The sequence below is a fragment of the Podarcis erhardii genome (genome assembly GCF_964252035.2).
Source record: "Podarcis erhardii genome assembly, chromosome: 7".
Lineage (NCBI taxonomy): Eukaryota > Metazoa > Chordata > Lepidosauria > Squamata > Lacertidae > Podarcis > Podarcis erhardii.
This window is the reverse complement of record NC_138511.1, coordinates 69,962,134-69,985,082: the sequence shown is the minus strand read 5'-3', so window position 1 is coordinate 69,985,082 and position 22,949 is coordinate 69,962,134.

Genomic DNA, 22,949 nt, shown 5'->3' with positions numbered 1-22,949 from the left:
TATGACTGCCCCTATGGTGTTGTGAGTACAAATGATCATGAATGTGCAATAAAAGGGGTGTCTTTAGTAGGAATTTAAAAAGGCATTGATTTCTGTTTGGCCCCATGTTTGTCACATGCAGTGCTGTTTCCGTTCGGCTGCAGATTGTGTTCCAACCCATGTTATACAACTCACAGTCCACTGTGGCAGAATTTTGCATAATTAATTATGTAATTCTTTTCAATGCAAAGGAAATGCTGTACAAATGTGCAGGGAGTCATCAATTTTATATTGTTTGTGGACTGAAAACAACAGTGAATACTGATAGTAGTAGTAGTAGTAGTAGTAGTAGTAGTAGTAGTAATTTATTTATACCCCACCCATCTGGCTGGGTTTCCCCAGCCACTCTGAGTGGCTTCCAACAAAATATTAAAATACAATAATCCATCAAACAGATGTCTCCTAAAATTCTGGTAGTTGTTTTTCTCTTTGACATCTGGTGGGAGGGCGTTCCACAGGGCGGGCACCACTACCAAGAAGGCCCTCTGCCTGGTTCCCTGTAACTTGCTTCTCACAGCGAGGGGACCACCAGAAGGTCCTCGACGCCTTCATATTATGATACTGATCATAATATCTTAATTGATTTCTGTTTTGGACATGAAATGAGTAAGTGAACATTGACAACTTCCAGCCCTGTTTCTGTTTCCAACAGAATTCTCCTGCACCTCTAGTCTGGAGAGGCTCTGAGTGAATGATGCCACCATAGGAAAAGAACAGACTTTCTAGGGTGTCCCTTCAATCCAGGTAAAGGACAGAACCTCTTCTACTTTGTTTATACTTCCTCTCCAGAGCCAATATATATTGCTCTTCTCGCAGCTATTTGGTTGCTTTATCTAATCTCAATGAGATCTTGACAAAGCCATGCAAAAATTACCCCACTGAGTATTGCTTCCATTGCTTTAGAGGAATTTAAGCAATTTTAGCTCCATAATCTTTATCTTCTGAAGAGACCTTTTTATTCTGGCCTCCTTATCTTCCTCACTGTATATTTTTATACTCTGCGATAGCGCCATCCAGATCTTTATCTATAATCGGGCTCTGCTCTTTTCTCCAAACCATCTGCCTCTTGATCAAGCCAAAAAGCCCCATTCTTTCTAACTGACAGCAGAGATCTCCATATCCGGCCGTTCGTTTCCCCTGTCTGTCCGCTGAGATGCTGGCCTATTCCAGTCTGTCACCGCCACTGCAATCAGTGTCCCTTCTGTTTCTGAGAAGGTGAGTGCCGGCATTTATGAGCCAAAATGGCACCACCCACACACATAAGAGGGGAGGTATCAAGCAGGCCTGGGAGAATGCCAAGCTTCACAGAAATGCAAGCAAACCTTTGGAAAGACTCAGTGCGATAGAGCATTTCTATTTGGTGACTGCACTTCTTCTACATCTCTCCTCTAAATGATGTACCAACCCAATAGAAGACTTCAGTGACCTTCAATTTCTCAAAGATTTTTGCTGATACTGCTTGTTGCTGTCTTTAATGTTGTTTATTATTGCAAACCTAGACAGCATCTTAAAAAGCAGAGACATCACCTTGCCAACAAAGGTCCATATAGTTAAAGCTATGGTTTTCCCAATATGGAAGTGAGAGCTGGACCATAAAGAAGGCTGATCGCCGAAGAATTGATGCTTTTGAATTATGGTGTTGGAGGAGACTCTTGAGAGTCCCATGGACTTCAAGAAGATCAAACCTCGCCATTCTTAAGGAAATCAGCCCAGAGTGCTCACTGGAAGGACAGATCGTGAAGCTGAGGCTCCAATACTTCGGCCACCTGATGAGAAGAGAAGACTCCCTGGAAAAGACCCTGATGTTGGAAAAGATGGAGGGCACAAGGAGAAGGGGACAACAGAGGACGAGATGGTTGGATAGTGTTCTCGAAGCTACCAGCATGAGTTTGACCAAACTGTGGGAGGCAGGGAAAGACAGGAGGGCCTAGCGTGCTCTGGTCCATGGGGTCACGAAGTTGGACATGACTAAACAACTAAACAACAACAACATTATTGCATAGATAATTGGGTAGGTTTGCATTGAAGGAAACCAATTTTATCCCTTTCGCCACCATCTCATCTGACCCTTATTGAGCTCTTCTTGGCCAGGGTTGGCTCCAGAGTTCTGGGGAATCCTTGACAAAGTACATTCTGGAAAGACCTCTTGCACATCAGCGATTGGGATTACTTAGGCTGGATCTTCAGTGATCTATAAAAAAAACGCTAAGAAAATTAAAATGTCGCAATGCAATTTTCCGTTGACAGCACTCCCTGGTGTCACATTTTTATAGCACATTTATAACATTATAACACACCAGTGTAGATTAGTCCCCAGACTGCATTCACACAACAGTTTGTTCCATTTCTCCAGTGTTGCCTTAACTGAAAATTCCCACACGGTATTTGAGCTTTCACACAATGTAAAAGCCACTTCCAGGAAACTAAAGGAATATCTGGCGTGCTTAGCACTGATTTCCATATTTTGATTAAAAAAAAAAATCCATCCCTTAACTCAGAAACTCACAGAGTAAAGTGATGGACTTTGAGTGGTATACTGGCCTCCAGTTTTTTTTCCTGCTGTTTTCATGAGGGAATCGTGGGGCAACAGAGGCACATGTGTGGAAAGGATCCAGTGATTTCTGTTGTGCCATGCCACACTCACTGGTGTGAATGGAATTTAGCAGAACATGGCAGTATATTGGTCAAAAGGCCACAGTGCCATAATGCAACAGGGACTGCAGTGTGAAAGGGAAGCTAGAAAATGAGACATTATAATCAGGAAAAGCAACATAATACAGTGGTACCTCAGGTTAAGTACTTAATTCGTTACGGAGGTCCGTTCTTAACCTGAAACTGTTCTTAACCTGAAGCACCACTTTAGCTAATGGGGCCTCCTGCTGCCGCCATGCCGCCGGAGCACAATTTCTGTTCTCATTACCCGAGGTAATATTTCTAGGTTAGTGGAGTATGTAACCTGAAGCGTATATAACCTGAGGTACCACTGTACTGAACACAGATCCAATTAAATGGGGGACCAGACAGGGTATTGGGGCCCTGGCGGCTGCCCTGGATGGACCAGGATCAGTCGATGGACCAGGATCAGTCTGACCATCAGGCTGAATGAGACAGCTGCCTCATGTAACAGATGCTCGCAGGTGAAGAGCAGCAGAAATATGTTGGAAGAGAGAGCTCTCCTGTGTCCTCTAAGGCCGCTCTCTGCTCTCAGGCACGTTGTGCTATTGAAGTAAGGTTCATCTGCCAGTCCAGTCGGCTTCTGTAAGTGGACCAGGCACTGCAAGGGCAGGAGCTGCCATCTTGTCCTTTGCTGCATGCAGCAAAAAGTCTTGGGCTGGCCTTGGCTGAGGTGAAATCTGAGCAAGGGATTTCCCTGCTCCATTTCTCAGTCGCTAAGATACGCCAATTCCTATTGCTGCCATGGATTTGTCATGAGCTGTCATGTTATTAACAGACGTTGATCTGCTCTAATGTGACAGTTTGTGTTGTGTTTATGTTGTTGCGGGCTGCTTCGGAGGAGCGGAGGAGAGGTGGGATAACAATATTTTATACAAGCAAATAAACGCTGAAGCTGATTCCATATGGGATCTTTTCCTTTTTTTATGAGAACAGGATGTGTAATCAGTGCATTTCTGTTTGAAGCCTAGGAGCCACACATACCAGGTCTTCAGGACATGCTGGTCCCCCATGAAGGTATATGCTAAGGCAGGGGCCCGCAGGTCTGATTTAGCCTGCCAGGCATCCCTGTTTTGCTCTATTTGGGACTTATTAGTGATGATAGCTGGATAGAAGCTCCAGGCTGAGTGGCACGTTATCTCTGGCACATATCGGCTGCTAGGTGGAAACAGCAGAGGGAGGCCATTGCCTTCCAGCCATGATCATGGACTTCCCAAGCGCTTGGGACCAAGTTACTTGAAGGATCACCTTACCCACTCTATGCCAGTTTGACCACTTCAGTCTGGTATTTCTACGAATGCCACATAGTATTAATTTCACTCTTGCAAGGAATCAAGCCATTTGTGTGTGGTAGCATCTACACTCTGCATCTTTCTGCCCATTGATATTATGCAGGGATCTTCGCTGTATCATTTTTTGTGCCTGCTAAAAAATTCTTCGTTTATGCAAGCCTATCCAAGCACCTGATTTCGATATATATTTTAACATGCAATCTTTTTTTATTACCCAATTTTTATTTACAAAAAAAAAAACGCCTGCTGCTTTTACTTACATTTTGGAAGTGTTTGGGTCAACTTATTTTTACATCTGATTGTCTTGTGATGATTAAGTGGTTATATAAATCATATTAAATCAGTAAATAAATAGTCAAATAGGATGCGGGCTTTGTGGGCATTTGGCCTGATCCAACAGGGGTTTTAGGTTTGTTGAGACTGCAGATTTCAAACCCGAAAAGCTCATGAAGAAATTGCAATGCCCGTGACAAGCTGAATAGAATTTCTCAAGTAAAGAGGGGAATGAATGGATTCCTGTCCTACCACTCCCTATGCAATAACAGGCTTTTAAAAAAATAGGTTGAAGCCAAAAAATAATCATTAAAAAATGTAAGTCTGCAAGGAGGCCAAAGGGTTCATCCTCCGACTCCGTGACATGATGCATCGGAAGCCTTTAGCCAAGGTGCCATCCAAGATTGAAATCGCAATTCCATGATGCCTGCCGTGTGTCTCATCAATTTCAATACCAGTCAAGGCTCTGAAATTGACAAGAAAATTCTCCCAGGCAAGCAGCGTAATATTTCAAATTAAAGAGCGACGTAACATAACATTCTAGAATATTGCTAAGGCAAGCCATATATTTGCTGGAAGTGCCTGAAGACTTCAAGAAGCAGCATCGTGAGTAAATTAGTGAAAGCAAATACAGGCAGCAACGGCTGGTGCCCACAGGAGCTGGTAGGGCAGGAGGCCAAGGGTATGTGTGGTGTAGTGGTTAAGAGCAGTAGACTCGTAATCTGGTGAACCGGATTCGTGTTTCCGCTCCTCCACATGCAGCTGCTGGGTGACCTTGGGCTAGTCACACGTCTTTGAAGTCTCTCAGCCCCACTCACCTCACAGAGTGTTTGTTGTGGGGGAGGAAGGGAAAGGAGAATGTTAGCCGCTTTGAGACTCCTTCGGGTAGTGATAAAGCGGGATATCAAATCCAAACTCCTCTTCTTCTATGTGGAGCCAAAGCCAAGGACAGGTAGAACCAACCAGTTCTAGTTTTGTCTCCATCTTCCTCTCTGCTAGGTTCTACAACAGCATTGAAACTAAGCACCTGAGACTACAGAGCAGGGGTCAGCAACCTAAGGCCCATGGGCCACAGGGGGTCGTTTAACTGGCCCACGAGCCGCCCCCGAACTGAGGCACCCGCTCAGCGAGTCCTTGCACGCTGCGCTAAACCAGTGGAGCATGGCGTGGGGACTCGCCTCCGCGGCACCTGAAATTGCATCTGTGCATGTGCAGATGCTGGGAATCGTGTCTGCGCAGATGCCAGAAATCGCAGGTGCGGGTGCGATCTAGCCCACGGAGGGATCTCCGCTGGAGTGAACTGGCCCAGGCGAGGTAAACCTTGCCGACCCCTGCTAAAGAGGATGGAGCGGGATGGAGCGAGCAGTCAGGGCTGCCCCTGGACTAGCTATAAGGAGGCAGTTGCCCCAGTTCTTGCCCCAAAACACACAAGCCAAGTCTCTTACTGGTAAGTAAGTAAAACATATTTCTTCAGACAAGTAATGGTGCAGGCTGTGCTGCAAACATAGGACTCAGAAGTCGTAGTTCAGCAGCTCAACAGCAGGGCAAGATGTTCAGAACTGGACAGAGACAATACAGATGTCCCAACAAGGTTCCACGCCCTGCCCACCAAGCTTTGAAAGATGAGACTTGCTTGCCTTGCTGGAATGTAGGAATTGCAAATGTACGCTCCTATGGGGTTGGTGGGCATGCTCCCATCAGCAAAGGAAGTGCTTGGTTCTGGGTCACAATGTGGCACCCAGATTCCTGTTCAGTAGTTACAGCCTCCAGTTTTGCCTTCCCCTATTGGCTGATCCAAGCCCTCCCGAGCCTCTGCTGAGGCTCTTCACTCCACAGGAAAGTCATGGGGTGACAGCCACCTTCCCTGCTGCCACTTCCAAAGTGGTTGAAGTCAGGGAAGAAAGGGGGAAATCCCCCATCCTCCAACCCAGAGGTTCTCAGCATCCATCTCCCTGCCTCCCATTACTTCCTCCTCCTGCGTCAGATCCTGCCAATCCAAACACAATCCTGGCAGTACTGTGGGGTTCCTGGCAGCAGGCAGAGGGGAATGGCTAAGATCAATGTTGGTGGGGCAGTGCCCCATTCATCAGAACAGACCAGTCTCCGCTCCTTCCAGGAAAGGGAAAGCAGGAAAGGTGAGGAGTGCTTTGTTTAAGATCTGGATGCCTTGTGGAATGTTGCAATGCAGGAATTGCGTGTTTGTTCAATTAAATATATTTATTGACTTTTTTTCTTAGCCAAGATTGGCTCCCAAAGCTGCTTACAATATAAAATCTGCATAAATGACTGCTAAATCTAGTTATAACAATCCAATAATTGCCTGGTCGGGATTCTATGCTCTGCAGTGCTATTCTCCAGTGTGTGTGCAATGTAAGGTAAGTAACCTAAGGCCTTAAATTGCCCAGCTGGCCTCTGCATGTGGCTAGTGCCCATGGGACTGATAGGGCAGAAAGAAGGGAGGCCAACACTAGGTGGTGCCAGACCTACCGGTAGGCAGAACCAATGACAAGCAACGTGCTGAGCTCTATAAGGGCAACACTGAGACAAAGAAAGAGGGAGCTGGCAAGCACTGCCTCCCCCTGGCCTGGTTGTAAGAAATCAGGAAGGTAGGCTCTGCCTGTGGGTAGACTGAGGTTGGCAAGGCAGTGTCTGAGATGCAGGGATTTGAACCTGGGAGCTTCTGAGTGCAAAGCAAGTTCTCTACTGCTTAGCTATGACCATCTGTATACTCTGAGCTACATCCCATTCCTGGTTTTTGACCTATGAGCAAATCCACTGCTCACCCTGTGATGCCATTCACAATGGACACGTTCCTCCATGAGAAGAGTTCTGGGTCTGCTACAACTGTCCTCAGAGTTTGCTCGCCTTCCTTTAGTGTGCCTTGGCGTCCTACTTCTTTGCATGGGGCAATGCTTTCTTTACTCCTAGAGTTCTGCAGAGATAAATTCATTAATGTCTGAGAGGTTCCTTTGACACCATGGTGATTAACAGGGTCTGCCCAGAATAGGCAGTAGATAACCATTCACCTGGCACAGCTGCCAATCAATCAGGATCCTCCTTACATAACAACTGGTGCTTCTATTAACTGCTAGATGAGCATTCTGTTCTTTATCTCATCGGCCGACAGTCAGTCTTCATCCATCCACAGCTTGCTGTCAAATCCCTTTATGCCAGCAGTGAAACATTGAGAAGCAGTACAACACTGGGGTGGGTGGATGGGAGAATCTAGAAAAAATCTGGAAAAAGATTTCCCTCCAAATTAAAATATTGTTGAAGATTCAACTCTGTATTAAAAATATAACTGGGAAAGGCTGGTGCTCTACAGAAAGGGTAGAGAACTGGTGCCTTCCAAATGCTGTCACACTACAACTCCCATCAGTCTCAACCAACATGGCTAGTAGTTGAATAAGATGTTTCCCACCAGCTGCAAAGAGAAGCCCAATGTTCATCAGCCTTGAGTCCTTAGATGTTGCTATACTACAACTCCATCAGTCCCAACCATCTTAGGCAATGGATAGAGATGATGAAAGCCATAGTTCAACCAAAGGCATGCACATGCACACACCCATTTACAGATGTGCCAAAGAAGGTGCAGATGTCAGGGGTAAGACCAGTGGGCTGTTGACAACAGGGCACACGGTGTTGGTGGCAGGACCAGCAAGACACACCTATGGGGCCAACAGGGTGTGTGACATGGGGATGGAGTCAGTGGGGTGGTCAACATGTGGATGAGAAGTCATGAAGAGTGACCTTGCAGCCTAGCCTACCACACAAGGTGGTTGTGAGGATAAAAGGGAGTGCCATATAGGCCACCCTGAGCTTCTTGGAATAAAGCTGTTGTAAAGACACATCACGTAACCCATAAATAAAGCCATGGAACAATAAGCGACCACAGCTAGCTGTATCTTAAGTCAAGTTGTCAGTAGGAACTGTATGTTGCTTGGGAACATAAGAAGTGAGGTACATAAGAGAAGAAGAACCTGCAATGCTCTAGAGGTGGTTGGCCTCCAACACCCACCATTCCTGGCCATTGTTCACACTGGCTGGGGCTGATGGGAGTTGGAGTCCAACATCATCTGCAGGACTACAGACTCCTCATGCCAGATGCAAGGGGTTACAGTGAGTCAGGTGGAAAAGCCACCTACTCCAACATCATGTTGTGACAATCAGATGCCTGTCAGGAGGTGAAAAGCGGGGCTTGAAAGAAACAGCTCTCCCCTATCATTTCTCTCCAGAAACTATCAATCAACAGTAGGGTTGCCAGACCTCAAGTCTCCAGGTTTGCCTGACCGCCCCTCCAGGTGAAGAGTTTAACTCTCCAGGTGGGCAGAAGTGTCTTTAGTAATATTTAAAAATAACAAGACAGTGCATTCAGCTTGCAAGCTTCATCCAGGCAGGAGCTGCCTGCAAATTATAGCATAGGCACTCTGCCCTCCTCCCCTCCCCTCCCCTCTCCCTATTAACCTCCATCTCCAGGGCCTGCCTCCATAACATCACCAGGGGCCACCCCTAGGTGTCAGGTTTAGACCCTATAACCTCACTGTCTGGGATGCTCCTCACCTGGCAACGCTATTCAGGCAGTATACTGCTTCTGAAGCTGGAGGTTCTGTTCATGGAAAACAGCCATTTTGTAATCCACAAATTTTAAAAAGCAAAGCAAAGCCTTTCCAGTCCCTGAAGTGACTCTTGTACAAAGCCCCACATTTTGTGCAAGGAGCACTGCGCTGGATTCCAGGAGCACCATGTGTAGGTGGGGAGGCTTTGGCTAAATGAACTTGGAGGCGAAAGAAATTATGAGATTGCCCGACACCTTAAGAGGCGTTAAATGAGGATTCGGGGATAAGCCGTGGATTAGAGAAAGTGCTTCTTTAAGCACAATGTAATTTTTTTATTAGGAAGTTCATGCATGCCTAATAAAAAGAAAAATCAATTGATCTTAAAGCCTTGCTTTATTTTCTGAATGGCGGTCTTTCTCTGGCTCCATTGTTTGCTTGTGAATGCAGCTCCAGAGCCTTAATAGCAGCTTTTCAACTTAGGCTGGGGAAGCAAAACAGTTGATCTTGATTCTCTCCTGCACAGACCAGGAAGCCTTTAGTTAATCAGGGACTGGGGTGGGAAGGGCTTTTTGGTTTTTTAAGTTGGCTTAAACACGGAACATAATGAGTGCAGAGCCTCTGTAGAAAAGATGAGGCGAGGAGGGAAACTGAAAAACACTTCTCCCTCTTTCCCCTTGGGCATTTCAAGCAACATGTAGCCTGGGCATACCTCAGGTGGTAGAGCATGAGACTCTTAATCTCAGGGTCCTGGGTTCAAGCTCCGTGTTGGGTGAAAGTTTTCTGCATTGCAAGGGCTTGGAATAGATGACCCTCGTGGTCCCTTCCAACTCTGCTGTTCTATGAGTCTGTGTTCAGTTGGGGATCTCCTAGGCACCATCCAATAGGGTCCAGTTTGCAGAGCAGACTGGTCCAGTAGGGCCAATGGGGCACTGCCACACCAACCTCAATCTTCCTTCTGTCTGCCCCCAGCTGCCTGTCTTCTTATAACTAACCCAGGAGGTGGCATTGCCTCTCAGCCTCCTCTTTAGCCTTAGTGTTGCCCCTTACAGAACTCAGCAGGGAGGAAGGGAGTGGGGACAAATCTAGAGCTCCACCTGTCATTGGCTCTGGCTCTGCCAGCTGTTGGGGCTTCCTGCCTTCCTCCCCGCCAGTCTCAATAGGTACCAGTCACTACTGCTAATTTGTAATGTCCTTCTTAGCATGTAGTACCCAGAACAGGACGCTAAATACATCTCCCCAGGGTTGGGGATTCCAATGCCTGAATATAGGGAAGGAGAAGGTCCTCTTCCACATTTCCGCCAACTGAGCCTCGGGTAAAGGCAGGGCACAGGGCTGGCCCTACCATTAGGCAGAGTCGGGTACCCACCTCAGGAAGCAGATACTAAGTATTCTGGAAGCCACACGTCATGCTGGTTATGGAGAGCAGGAGTCATTGTTTCCCAGCAACTCCAGCTGGAGACAAGATTGCTGTTAAACAATGATCTCCCCACATCATGAGTACTTGCCAGGGCAATGTCATTCTGCCGTTTTAGTCACGCCGTGCAGCTGCATTCAAGGGTCCTTTAATTAAAATAAAATCACAATCAAGCCTGAGCAATTTCCATCCTGGCAGCCTAATATCAGGCTGATCTTAAAAAGAATCACAGGAGGAGTCAGGCCCCTTGCAGTGCCTGCTGGGAAATAGATGGCAAAATATGATGGGGAGGGTGTCTATCCTTTTCACAGCTTATCGCTGGAAATAAAACAAAACTATTCACACATACAAAAAAATTCATAGCTGCTTTTCATCTTACCACAGTTAAGTGCAGGCTCTGTATGTGGCAGCAGAGACGACAATGCCTGTCATCATCCTCTGTCAGAGGATAAAGCTCATAAATTTAAATCGTTCTCTCTATGTCCAATCATCAGACCGCGAGTGCTGTTCTTTATAGGTAGGATGAATGACGTCACCCATTCACAAGAGAGAGTTATGAGCAGGCTTGAAGGGAACCCCAGCTTTTGCAGGACAAGAAAACATATTTCACAAAATAAGATCTAAGGGACAAAACATGCATGCACGCACAGCCAAAAAGTCCAGTGAGGACTGGGTGTGTTCAGCTGGCTTGGAATGAGAGGTGATTGTTGGGGACAACAATGGAAACCTTGAGGAGAAGGGGATGGAATGGGATAGCCTGTTAGAGGGCATGGCTGGCTGGCCAGAACACTGTGTGGAGCATTTCATGGCCAAGGACCCATCTAGTCCAACATTCTGCTCTCATGGTGGCCACACAGATGCCTGTGGGAAACCCACAGGGAGTTCAGAAGCATTGCTGCCTCCAACTGTGGCAGCAGAGCATAGCCACCAGGGCTGGTAGCCACTGATAGCGTTATTCTCCATGAATTTGTTCAACCTTCACTTAAAGCCACCCAAGCTGGTGGTCACCCATGCCTCTGTAGTTCCATAGTTTAACTATGCATTGCACGAAGTGCTTTCTTCTATCCATTCTGAATCTGCCACCATTCAGCTTCATTGCATGTCCATGAATTCTAGTGTTTGTTTGAGGTATCTCAAGTCCCTTTAGCAGAACAAACATTCCCAGGGCTTCTCGATACAGTGGTACCTCGGGTTAAGTACTTAATTCATTCTGGAGGTCCGTACTTAACCTGAAACTGTTCTTAACCTGAAACACCACTTTAGCTAATGGGGCCTCCTGCTGCTGCCACGCCACCGGAGCACGATTTCTGTTCTCATCCTGAAGCAAGGTTCTTAACCTGAAGCACTATTTCTGGGTTAGCAGAGTATGTAACCTGAAGCGTATGTAACCTGAAGCGAATGTAACCTGAAGTACCACTGTAATGGAATCCTGACAGCAAACCAGACCTGAAAGTGGTTTAAATGTGTAGCATTGGCATGCCTTGAGGACCATGTGGGAATTTAGCTTCTAGGGCCTGTTGTTATTGTTGTTTAGTTGTTTAGTCATGTCCGACTCTTCATGACCCCATGGACCAGAGCACGCCAGGCACTCCTGTCTTCCACTGCCTCCCACAGTTTGGTCAAACTCATGTTAGTAGCTTTGAGAACACTGTCCAACCATCTCATGCTCTGTCATCCCCTTCTCCTTGTGCCCTCAATCTTTCCCAACATCAGGGTCTTTTCCAGGGAGTCTTCTCTTCTCATGAGGTGGCCAAAGTATTGGTGCCTCAGCTTCATGATCTGTCCTTCCAGTGAGCACTCAGGGCTGATTTCCTTCAGAATGGATCGGTTTGATCTTCTTGCAGTCCATGGGACTCTCAAGAGTCTCCTCCAGCACCATAATTCAAAAGCATCAATTCTTCAGCGATCAGCCTTCTTTATGGTCCAGCCCTCACTTCCATACATCACTACTGGGAAAACCATAGCTTTGACTATACGGACCTTTGTCGGCAAGGTGATGTCTCTACTTTTTAAGATGCTGTCTAGGTTTGTCATTGCTTTTCTCCCAAGAAAAAGCACTGTCACCATCTGCAGTGATCATGGAGCCCAAGAAAGTAAAATCTCTCACTGCCTCCATTTCTTCCCCTTCTATTTGCCAGGTTGTGATGGGACCAGTGACCATGGGCCTAGGTTCTAGCAATTCAGGCCAGCTGCACACCAGATTCAGCTCTGCAACTTAACATCTCATCTCTCACTCCCTGTAGGCACATTCTAGAAAGCCAGCATGAGCGAAGAACATAAACCCAAAAGTCCCCAGCATCAGCTCTTCTCTCGGCTCGGTGATTGACGCTGGGAGCGCCTCGTTCAAATGGCACATTATATTTATCACTACTGCGTTAAGTATAGTGCTGCTTTTATTTTTGCCGTTCCAAAAAAGCTGTGCGCCTTCCAACTTCAGAGCTTTGTCAGCACAAATGAAGCCATGCTAATCAAAAAGAAAGAAGAGGGAATCTACATGTTCTGAATGGCTTTTGGTTCATCTTCAAGTTCATTCTCCTGCATGTGGTTGTTTGGTTGTTTGTTTGTTTCATTTTTCTTTGGGCCTTTAAGCTTAAAGATGATTGGTTTAATTTACTTCACCCCCCAAAAAAACCTTTCACATTGCACCATGTGTGTGTGTTTTGATGTCTTCACAGTCTTCTTCAACATATTGTTGTTACAAGCCACTTCAACCTCTGAGCGGTGAAAGACTCCGGGTTCAGTTTCCATCAGAATGAAGGTAAGCAGAGATATGTCTTTGAGATATGTGGTTTTATCTGCACATATACACAATCTGAACATAAGATGGAGGCTCACAGCATTGACACCCCAACAGAACTTGCTTTTCCATTAGGATTCCACAGTCGCAGTTTAGGTTCAGCACAGAGCAAGACATTTATCTGTGTCTCTAGCTTCCAGCCTGCTTACTGCTCACTTACACACAACTCTCACCTCTGGCTATTTTTCTCCTACATAGCAGCCAGTGGCGGGTGGGGAGAGGCCCTCCCATAGGCTTCCATGGCACAGAGCAACTTCTCTGGTTATGCTAAATCGTGGTACTTAACTTGACGGCCAAAGCCATTTCTTTGACAAAGGAAGTGGTTGACAAGCTTCTTCTTATGCATTCTACCCTTGCAGATACAGAACTGCAGGATCTGGAAGGGGACCCAGGGTTTCATCCAGACTGGGGCCCCAGCTCATATCAATGTTTTATACTTCTGAATAGCAGCTTGTAACCTTCTCAGTGCCAGGAGTAGGGGTGAGGTTAATTTGGAGGAACCTAATTTGAACTATGAACTGGATGTGAACCAAACCAGACAAACCTGAACTGGAATCCATTCTTTTTGGGGGCATGTTGAACTAGAACTAGCTCCTTTTTAAAATTAGCTTTCCAAACTCTGGTTACTTCAGAGGGAAGTCTTCACATGCAACACCCTGGATTTTCGTACTTTTCCTCCATCTGCGTGCTGTGCTCTGACCACCCTTGCATAACCGATAAATGGATTTACACCACCAATTAGTGTCACTATTTCTGTCAGGGATTATTCAGTTTTTAAATGTCAAGGAGTCCAGATCTTGCTTTCTTTTTTATCCCTCTGCTACCTGTGGTTGAAGTTAAAGAACGAATGCATTGATTTGAGTAGTGGAGCAGGGAAGGAGGAAGGAGGTTTTCAGACCTCTGAACAAATGATATCCTTGCTCCCTAGCAGGCCATCAGTACATCCAGACTGAGTGCCACACAGCCTGCTGTGTCCCTACTAAACTAGCCTGCTCCCTTCAGGAGAATGCTATCCCATCACCAGGGTTGAAATAAGATTCTGGCTGTACAGACACTCTGCATCCACTGCTGGTTTGAGATGTATACTATAGCGTACATTTTATATCAGCCACAATCAATGTCTATTCAGTTGTATCTTAGGAAATACTGCATTTTGGTGCATTTTTTTACCCCAAACCAGCTTTGATCCGAATTGTGGAAAAGTATGATCTAGCTGTATTTTAAGCCAGTACTGTGTATGCAGTTTGGTTGGATTCTGTACATGGGGCGGGCAGTTGCCTCAGGCTGCAAAATATCTTGTACCCTGTTCAGACTGCATAAGACACAAGACAAGATGCTCCTTGATAGAAAACAATAAAAGGAAGTCTTTACAAAGTGCATTGAAAAGTAAAATATAATGGAGAAGGGTTTCCAGTCTTGCCTTCTCTCTAACAAGCTAGTATTCTATATGTAGAATTTGTTCTGGTGTGTGTTTCATTACATGAGCTTCGACCTGAAGTGCCGCAGCTCAGACTTCAGTGACAATCAGATCTACAATTAGATTATAGCCTTGTGTGTGCTATAAGAGAATTAGTAGATTTGAATCTTTTGTGCTTGAGTTCCCATCCTCTTTCTACATTTTTGCTGTCTCAAGAAGACTTGGGTGACAACCTCCCCCGCACCCCCATAATATATACATGGAGGAATTCAAGCAATACCTTTTCTCCTTTGATGTAAGGGAATCCACTGTGATGTAAATTGAGAATGCCTATAACCAAGAATGCAGTTAGAAGACTGGGTCATTCCAAGGGTACCTTTACAGGAGAAGAAGAAGTCTGTGAAAGGTACATTTTGGGCTCTGGCATGCAACCAGATGAATTTTCTGTCTGAAATGCCTGCTTTGTGATAGGTCCATCTTTGGTAGGAAGCCATCCACCACAGTAATGGGGTTTAACACCTAGATCTACCTTCACTAACCTGGTGCCGATGTTTTGGATGATTAACCCAGCCAGCGCAGCTGGTAGGAGCTGTATATAGCCTAAAACCACAGACCATTAACCTGATCCAACAGGCTCTTCCTACATTCTTACTTTAAGGCAAGGAACCATGCAAACAATTTCTCCTCACCTGCCACCTGAAGAGCTATTATCCCAAGAAACCTTTGCAAAGTGAGCTCTGAAATGGCTCACAGGTGCATCATTTGTCAGGACGTAACTGGATTACAGCAGTTGCCTTCCTAATCAAGGTTGCCTGCTGGGCATCGTTGAATTTCCTCTGACAGGTTACCCTGATCAAATCAGGGTTTGGTGTTGCTGAACTCAGTAGCTGCTTCACAGGGGTTAGGTGAGTCCCAGTGGGCAAGGGACCATTGCTGCCTCCCTAGAATGATGACTTTAAGGTTAGAAGTAAGAGAAACAGACAGGTGGCCAGCAGAAGGAAAAAAGGGTTTTAGCACAAAGACTTCAGAGATTTGAATGCTTCCCTGTCCCATTGCAGCTAATCTTGTTACTTGGGGCAGCTTCATTCAGTTCCAAGGTCTGGAGGATGAAGAAGGAAGCCAATGGGCTCTGGGGTGCTACTGCCATCTAGAGGAAGAAGCCAAGCATTGTGGTGGAAATGGTTGCCCTTGCAGCCAGGCTGGCTTTGCTTCAGATTCTGTTCTTGTGGGTAAGGAGAGGTGGGGCAGGGAGAAGGAAAGAGAGGATATTTGGTCCCTGCTTTTCCAAACCTTAGCTTTGCTTCTGGATTCTCCACGAACTCAACAAAAGCAGCTTTTTCAAATTTGCTTGGGTCTCTGATAACATGTATGGTTAGCAACGAAACATTGCAGCCCAGAGTGTTAACATAAGAAGATCCTGATAATAACTGTCAACCTTCCCTTTTTTTTTTTTTGCAGGAAATTCCCTTATTCCAGCACCGTTTCCCGCTGCTATCCCGGATTGTTAGATATCCCGTAGACTGTCGCCGGGACAGGTGAGGCTGCTGATCCCTTATTTTCAAATCTGAAAGTTGACAGCTATGATCCTGGTGGATCCATCTCCTCTGCTCCTGTGGCCCTGGCAGAGATGGAGCAGATCAGAAATCCAACTAAAGAGCTATTCTAAAATGGTTCCACTGGCATCCAGTTCACTTCCAGGCCCAATTTAAGACGCTCACACTATTGCGTAAAGCCCTAAATGACTTGGGTCCCAAATATCTGAGAAACAGCTTCCTTCCCTACAGACCCGCTTGGGTGTGGAGTTGTGGAATTCCCTCCCCAAAGATGCGCACCTGGGACCTTCACTATGAAATTTTCAGTGAATGCAGAATACTTACCTCTTTACTCTGATCTTTGATGACTGGGACATGTGTTTTCAGAACCCAACCTATTCTGGCAACTGCCACTGGTTTTCACTGGTTTTAATACTGAATTTCAAATTGTTAGAATCTGCCCTGGGACCTGCTCATGAAGGACAGGTAATAAGTTTAATAAATAACAGCAACAGCAACAACCAGGAACCCAGGCAGGTAGTGTGGTAACCTCCACTTCTGCGACAGAGATGCCCTGATCCAGAGGCTCCTCAGAATCACTGGGGGTTTGGAAGATAAGGCTATCAATAGCTACTAGCCATCGTGGCTGTGTTCTGCCTTCTCTGATGGAGTCGGTATGCCTCTGAACACCAGTCCCTGGGTAACACAAGTCAGAAGAGCGCTGTTGCACTCAGGTCCTGCTTACGGGTTTCCCACAGGCATCTGGTTGGCTACTGTGAGAACAAGATGCTGGACTAAACGGGCCTTTGGCATGATGCAGCAGAGATCTTATGTTTTGGGTCCAGGTCTGGGAGAGCTGAAGCCTTACAGACTCTAAAACTGCTATGAGACAGAGAAACCAGTAGGAGAACACTTCAATCTCCCAGGACATTCTATACAAGATCTCAAAGTAGCTGTTCTATTACAAAGGAATTTCAGAAATAGACTGGAAAGAGAAGCTGCTGAATTGCAACTTATTACCAAACTTAAAACCATGGAGAGACCTGGTCTGAACAAAGACATTGGATTCTTATCTCATTATACATGACAAAGCCATTTTTCACCTTCTCACCCCTTGCTTTTTCCTGTAAGACCTATTGCAGTCGTTAAGAGTCGTCAACAGACTCATCACAGCTATCTGCCAATCACCCATTCCCACCACCCTTCTGAGTAATACCCCTCCCCACCTTCTCACTATATAGAAGGGTCTGGTGACATCTGTTTCAGTGTATCTGAAGAAGTGTGCATGCACACGAAAGCTCATACCTAGAACTAACTTAGTTGGTCTTTAAGGTGCTACTGGAAGGAATTTTTTTATTTTGTTTTTGCTATGAGAGAGAGAGGGAGAGGACTCGTCCCCATTTCCACTTGTCCCATGCCTAGAAAGCATGGGTCTGAGCAGTTTTGCCTTTGCCCCAGTGCTTTTCCCCTAGAAAACCCACTCTTTATTGCTGAATTGGAACAAATGGCAGACCGCAGAAAACCTGGTTGCCATTTGTTCAGATTCAGCGCTGAACCATGGGCTTTCCTGGGGGAAAGCAGTAAGGGGAATGGAATTGTGGGTGTGGGTGAGACAGAGGGGGGGAGCAGAATGTTCACCTGGGGAAAAGAGAGCGAAATTCTAAAGGCAGACTGCAAACCTGCACAGAGACCAGCCTGAAGCTTTGCTGCCCACACCATAGATGAATGAGTCCTTAAAATGGTGCGCGCGCGCGCGCTCTCTCTCTCTCTCTATATATATCCATCCTCAATGTCATATTGGCAACATTTTGCTTTCAGGACATGAACAGGCAGGAATTACTTGAATCAGTCAATGAGCATGATAAATCATGGCTTCATAATTAACAATAATGGTTATTAGCCAGGCAAAGCAGAAAGGAGCAAACAGGCTCATTTATCCTCCCGGCCAGGCGGTTCTGCTGGGGGAGGAGTGCGGGGGGGGAGAGAGACTAATGAAGCCATGAAATGCTGTTTGTGCTTGGAGAGTCGTGCACTTCCACCTTTCTCAATGAAAGAAAGAAAGAAAGAAAGAAAGAAAGAAAGAAAGAAAGAAAGACTCCCATAAGAACGTAAACAAGATTTGTGTGTCCTTTTTAAAAAATAATAATAATTGTAACTTAAAGAGATGAAAATGCTCTTAATCATGGGAAATTGTGCTTGTTAAAAAAAGAGCGAGAGAGAGAAACATTAACCAAAAAAAAATCTTGAATTGTCTGTCAGTACTCATTTTCAAACACATACATTTGGACCAAAATGCAAGAGATTCTCATTTTGCCAGGGTAATTAGGTCTTTAACCATTTCAGTGGGGAAGAGAAGCAGATGGCAGATGGAAGGGGCACATGATGAGTGGTGTCCTGCTTTTCACACGCAGTGATCCTGATAAATGCATGCCACAAGTCGTAAAATGGGAGGGAGGAGGCTGGAAAGAAGAGAAACTGGGGTGGGGGGTGCAATTCATCAAGCATCTCAGTTCTTCCTACATGTCACTCAAAGTAGAACCACTGGAATTAATAGACATACCTTAATCCTAATGGGTTTAGTCTGAACAGGACTAGCATGGGATACAACCATGGCATTTCTTGCAGAGACCCATAGGATGAAGTCGTGCCACCAAGGCAGAGGTCAAGAGCTGCACTCAGCAGAAGGCCCAGGAGCAGTGCCAAAGGCAGCAGGGCTAGCTCACCACTTTTTGAAGCAAGTGAAATGTATACCCCGCTAGTGGTGTAGCATGGGTTGCCAGTGCCCAGGTCCACACAGAAGGGTGGGAGGGAGGGGAAATGGACACAGGACACATGCACATTCAACTGCCTAACGGTGTTTGCATAACTCAGGAGATCACAGTCACAGAGATAAGAAAAGAAGAGTCAATTTGTTGTATGGAGAGGTTACTTCCTGGTTTGCAGGGAGAAGACATTTTCAACAGAGCCCACTGATGGAAGCATGCAGTTCTTATGCAGCAAAAGGTATTGAAATGTTGCACCCCTAATAATTTTGTGCCCAGGGAAGCTGCTCCTGTGGCCCCCCTCCCACACTATGCCACTGTACCCCGCTTTTCATTACAGCTCTCAAGGCAGCATACAGAAAAGCAAAGAAAAAAACCTACAGATGTACCAAATTTAGAACATAGATTAAGACAAGTGTCTTAACCTTTGGCCCTCCTGATGCTTGCTGGGCTACAACTCCCCTCATGCCTGATCATTGGCCGTGCTGACTGGGGCTGGCAAGAGTTACCAAAGCTGAAGGGCCACAGGATCCTTCCTACCATTCCAATGAGTGTGGGAGCTGTAAGACCATTAAGTACAGAGTCTAAACTAATGCCATTGCACCACTAATAAGATGTTTCCAAGACTTAGACTGTGTGCACGTCTTGCACTGAAAGCACATATAAGGCATATAACTTCCCCAAAGATTCCTGAGGACTGTAGTTTACCCTTCACAGAGCTACAATTCCCAGCTCCACAATTCTTTGGCAGTTTTCAAATGGGTTCTCACCAACCACAAGCATTCGTGTAACAGGGACAAAACCAGAAGCGGAAGATTAATCAGAACTGGCACAAGACACTGGGCGGCCATTGATTTTTTTTGTTTTAAAAGTCTTCATGTAATATGATCTGAATACAGATTTATTCCGCTCAATATTTATTATTATCCCCACGCCTTGCTCTGCGAGTGCATTGAAAAGTGGGCAGGAAGATTGTCTAGATCAAAGCACTATATGAATATTAATTGCATCACTCAATGCCTTGTTGAGTGAATATTTTAATTATTACCTCCAGTTTAATGCAGTGAACCTAGACAAGGACACACAGTCAGAAGCCTGTGCCGTGATCCGGTAAGGAAGTTCTATGTACACAAGTAGGCTTATTTGTATGCAGCAGTTCCACATGACAGCACTCATTTGGGCCCCATGAAACCACCTGAATCAAACAACTCTCTCCTTGACCTCTCTCCCAATACAATTCTAGGCAGTGGAGGCATTGCCCCTCCAATCTCAGTCTGCCCTCCCCCAGCTCCCACCTGCATGCCTCATTACTTACAACCAGCCCAGGTAGTAGTTTCAGTGTTGTCCTTGCAAGGAAGAGGATGGAGACAAAACTAGAATCAGTTGGCTCTTCCTACCATTGACTAAGGCTCCTCTTACTCTTTGGGCTACCTTCATTCCATCCCACCAGTATCTCTGGGCACCAGCTATCGCCTGTTGTAGGAATGGGGAAGGAAATTCAGCAAGTTCGTATTTTGAAGTGGAATTTGATCCACATCTCCTGGGGTTAGGCGTGGATGAGATATGAATCCACACTCTGTCCAAGGTGCCCTGTGCCCCGTACCTAATCCAAAGAGGACAACACTAAAGGAGGGCCCTAGCAGGAGCTGGGGGGAACCATGGGGTGGCTCCCCTGAGCGATCAGGGAGAAACAGACACGGAGGCAAGCAAGAGCGACAGGGAGGAGCACTCAGCACCAGGGTCACAGGATGTTTTGCAATGATCTGGAAGACCCGGAGAAGGAGGAAACTAATGGAGGAGAGTGAGCCCTGAACAGAAGGAGCTGCTAGCAAAAGCCAATAGGGATGGAAGAGAGCCCTCCATGCCTTCTTCCCCACTGCCACTGTCACCTTGAACACATCAGCCAGGCAAGCTGAGTTGTCAGAGGAAGGAGCAGTGGACATTGAGGTCAAGGGACACCAAGTCAAGGGTTGGATGTAGCATGAGAGCGATGTTGGGTAGGGCTGCCATACATCCGGAATTTCCTGGACAATGCTGGGATTTGGCTGCCAAAAGTTACATATGGGCAGAATTTTCTTCAGCTGGTTCAAATGTCCAGGAAAACGCAAACGTATGGCAACCCAATCTTTTTTTAAAAATTGCTCAAGAACTTGGGGGAGGGGGTGCAAAAAAAAAAAGCTCAAAAACTTTTGTGTCCGGATTTCCACTTTCTGAAATATTGACCTTAATGTTGGGTCAAGAGGAGAGAGGGAGCAGCATTGAGTCAACAGGAGGGAAGGGAAAGGCTGCAGGCTGCCAAGTCGCATCAGGGTCTGTGGGGGTTGAACCACTATTGGGGGGGGGGGCATTTGGCCTGATTGCATCTGAACTCTCTTCCCCAGATCTCGGTGCCAAACACTGACCGCAACACACTCCTACTCAATGCCGTAAGTGGTCCAAGTGATGCTGACTCTTCATTATTATTTTTACAGTTGCACCTTTCAGTTGTTGCTGGTCTGCAGCTCCCACCATCCTGCATGCTGTCCAGGGCTGATCGAAGTTGCAGCCCAGCAACATCTGGAGGGCCACAAGTTTCCCACTTCCATTTCATGGAAACTAACTACCTGAAGCAGCTACTGTGCAGAGCTTCTGCCACACACATTGAAGGTATTGCTGCAGTTCACCCAAGGAGTGGCAGGTCCTAATGACATGCTGGCTCTCACTCTCAAGTAGACTGTATTGGGGGGAGGGGGATGACTGCTCAATGGCCACGTTTCCAGTTTTTACTATATCAATACTCTTGTTGTGAACCTCTGGTATAGAAATGTTTCTGTCTTCCTATATACATAAAATGTAAGGCTATCATCACGCTACAGTTTTGTATGGCCACCAATCATACCATACTGCCATACCAACTTCAACATGAGAGTGCTATAAGGCAAACAGGCAGGCAAGTGAGTGTGCAGAGCAGGTAGCAGGCAACCCAGGTGACTTGTTCAGTGGAAGTGGGGAGGTACTTCACAGAGCAGTTTGGCAAACCGCTCTGTGACTCACCTCTGCTCCTCCATTAAATGCTGATACAGCAAGACAAAACAAATTCCTTCCAGTAGCACCTTAAAGACCAACTAAGTCAGTTCTTGGTATGAGCTTTCGTGTGCATGCACACTTCTTCAGATACATGCACACTTCTTCAGATACTGGAAGGAATTTGTTTTGTTTTGACTATGGCAGACCAACACGGCTACCTATCTGTAACTGATACAGCAAGGTTCAACTAGGGGGGCACTTCAGAAAACAGTTCTCTGGTTTCTTATGGAGGGAAGAGAGGGGCAAGCTGGGGGGGGATAAGCACAGAGGTAGGTGAGTGATAAAATAAGGGGGTTGGTCAGGTATAAAGGCAGGGGTTGGCCAGGTGTAGGGGAAGGTTGGCAGGTAGCTGGGGTTGGCAATTGGAGTGAGCAGGTGCAGCAGCCCTTAGTAAATAAGCAAAATATTTGAACACGTAGACAGAGGGTGCCACTTACGCTCTAAACTAAAGAAGAAACCTCCTAAGACAGAGGTGGAAAAACCTTTTCCAGCCCCAGGACCACATTCTCTTCTGGGCAACCTTCCAAGGGCCACTTGTCTATGGTGGGAGGTGCCAGAGGCAAAAGTGGGTGGAGCAATGATGTTATTTTTACCTTTGTACTGAAGGCTAACTTATGCACACACAGACACACATTTCTCTATCCTTCATCTAGACAAGCAAGAGGCATTGTCAAGCTCTGGTGCCTCTTGCTGACGTGATAGCTCAGTTGGCTAGAGCGTGGTGTTGATAATACCAAATTTGCAGGTCCGATCCCCATAAGGGACAGCTGCATATTCCTGCATCGCAGGGGGTTGGATTAGATGATCCTCAGGGTCCCTTCCAACTCTACAATTCTATGATTAATGGGCACTGAGTGACCACAAGAGTTTAACAGAATCCGGGATGGTGTAAAAGGGCTCTCAAAGACAATCTGCCTCCAATGTGTATTAAAGAAAAGAAGGGTGTCTTTTGTTCAAGTCAGAATACAAAAGCTTTGCCCTAGGAACTGGAATTTGTGTGCAGCCCCAGTGTGTAGGGGGAAGAAATGCATAGAAATGTGATTCCCCCCCCAAAAAAGGGGGAGTCATTTTATTTTTTTTCCAGACAGCCAGCTCCTTGGCATAGCATGTGGTTAGATTCCTCCAAGG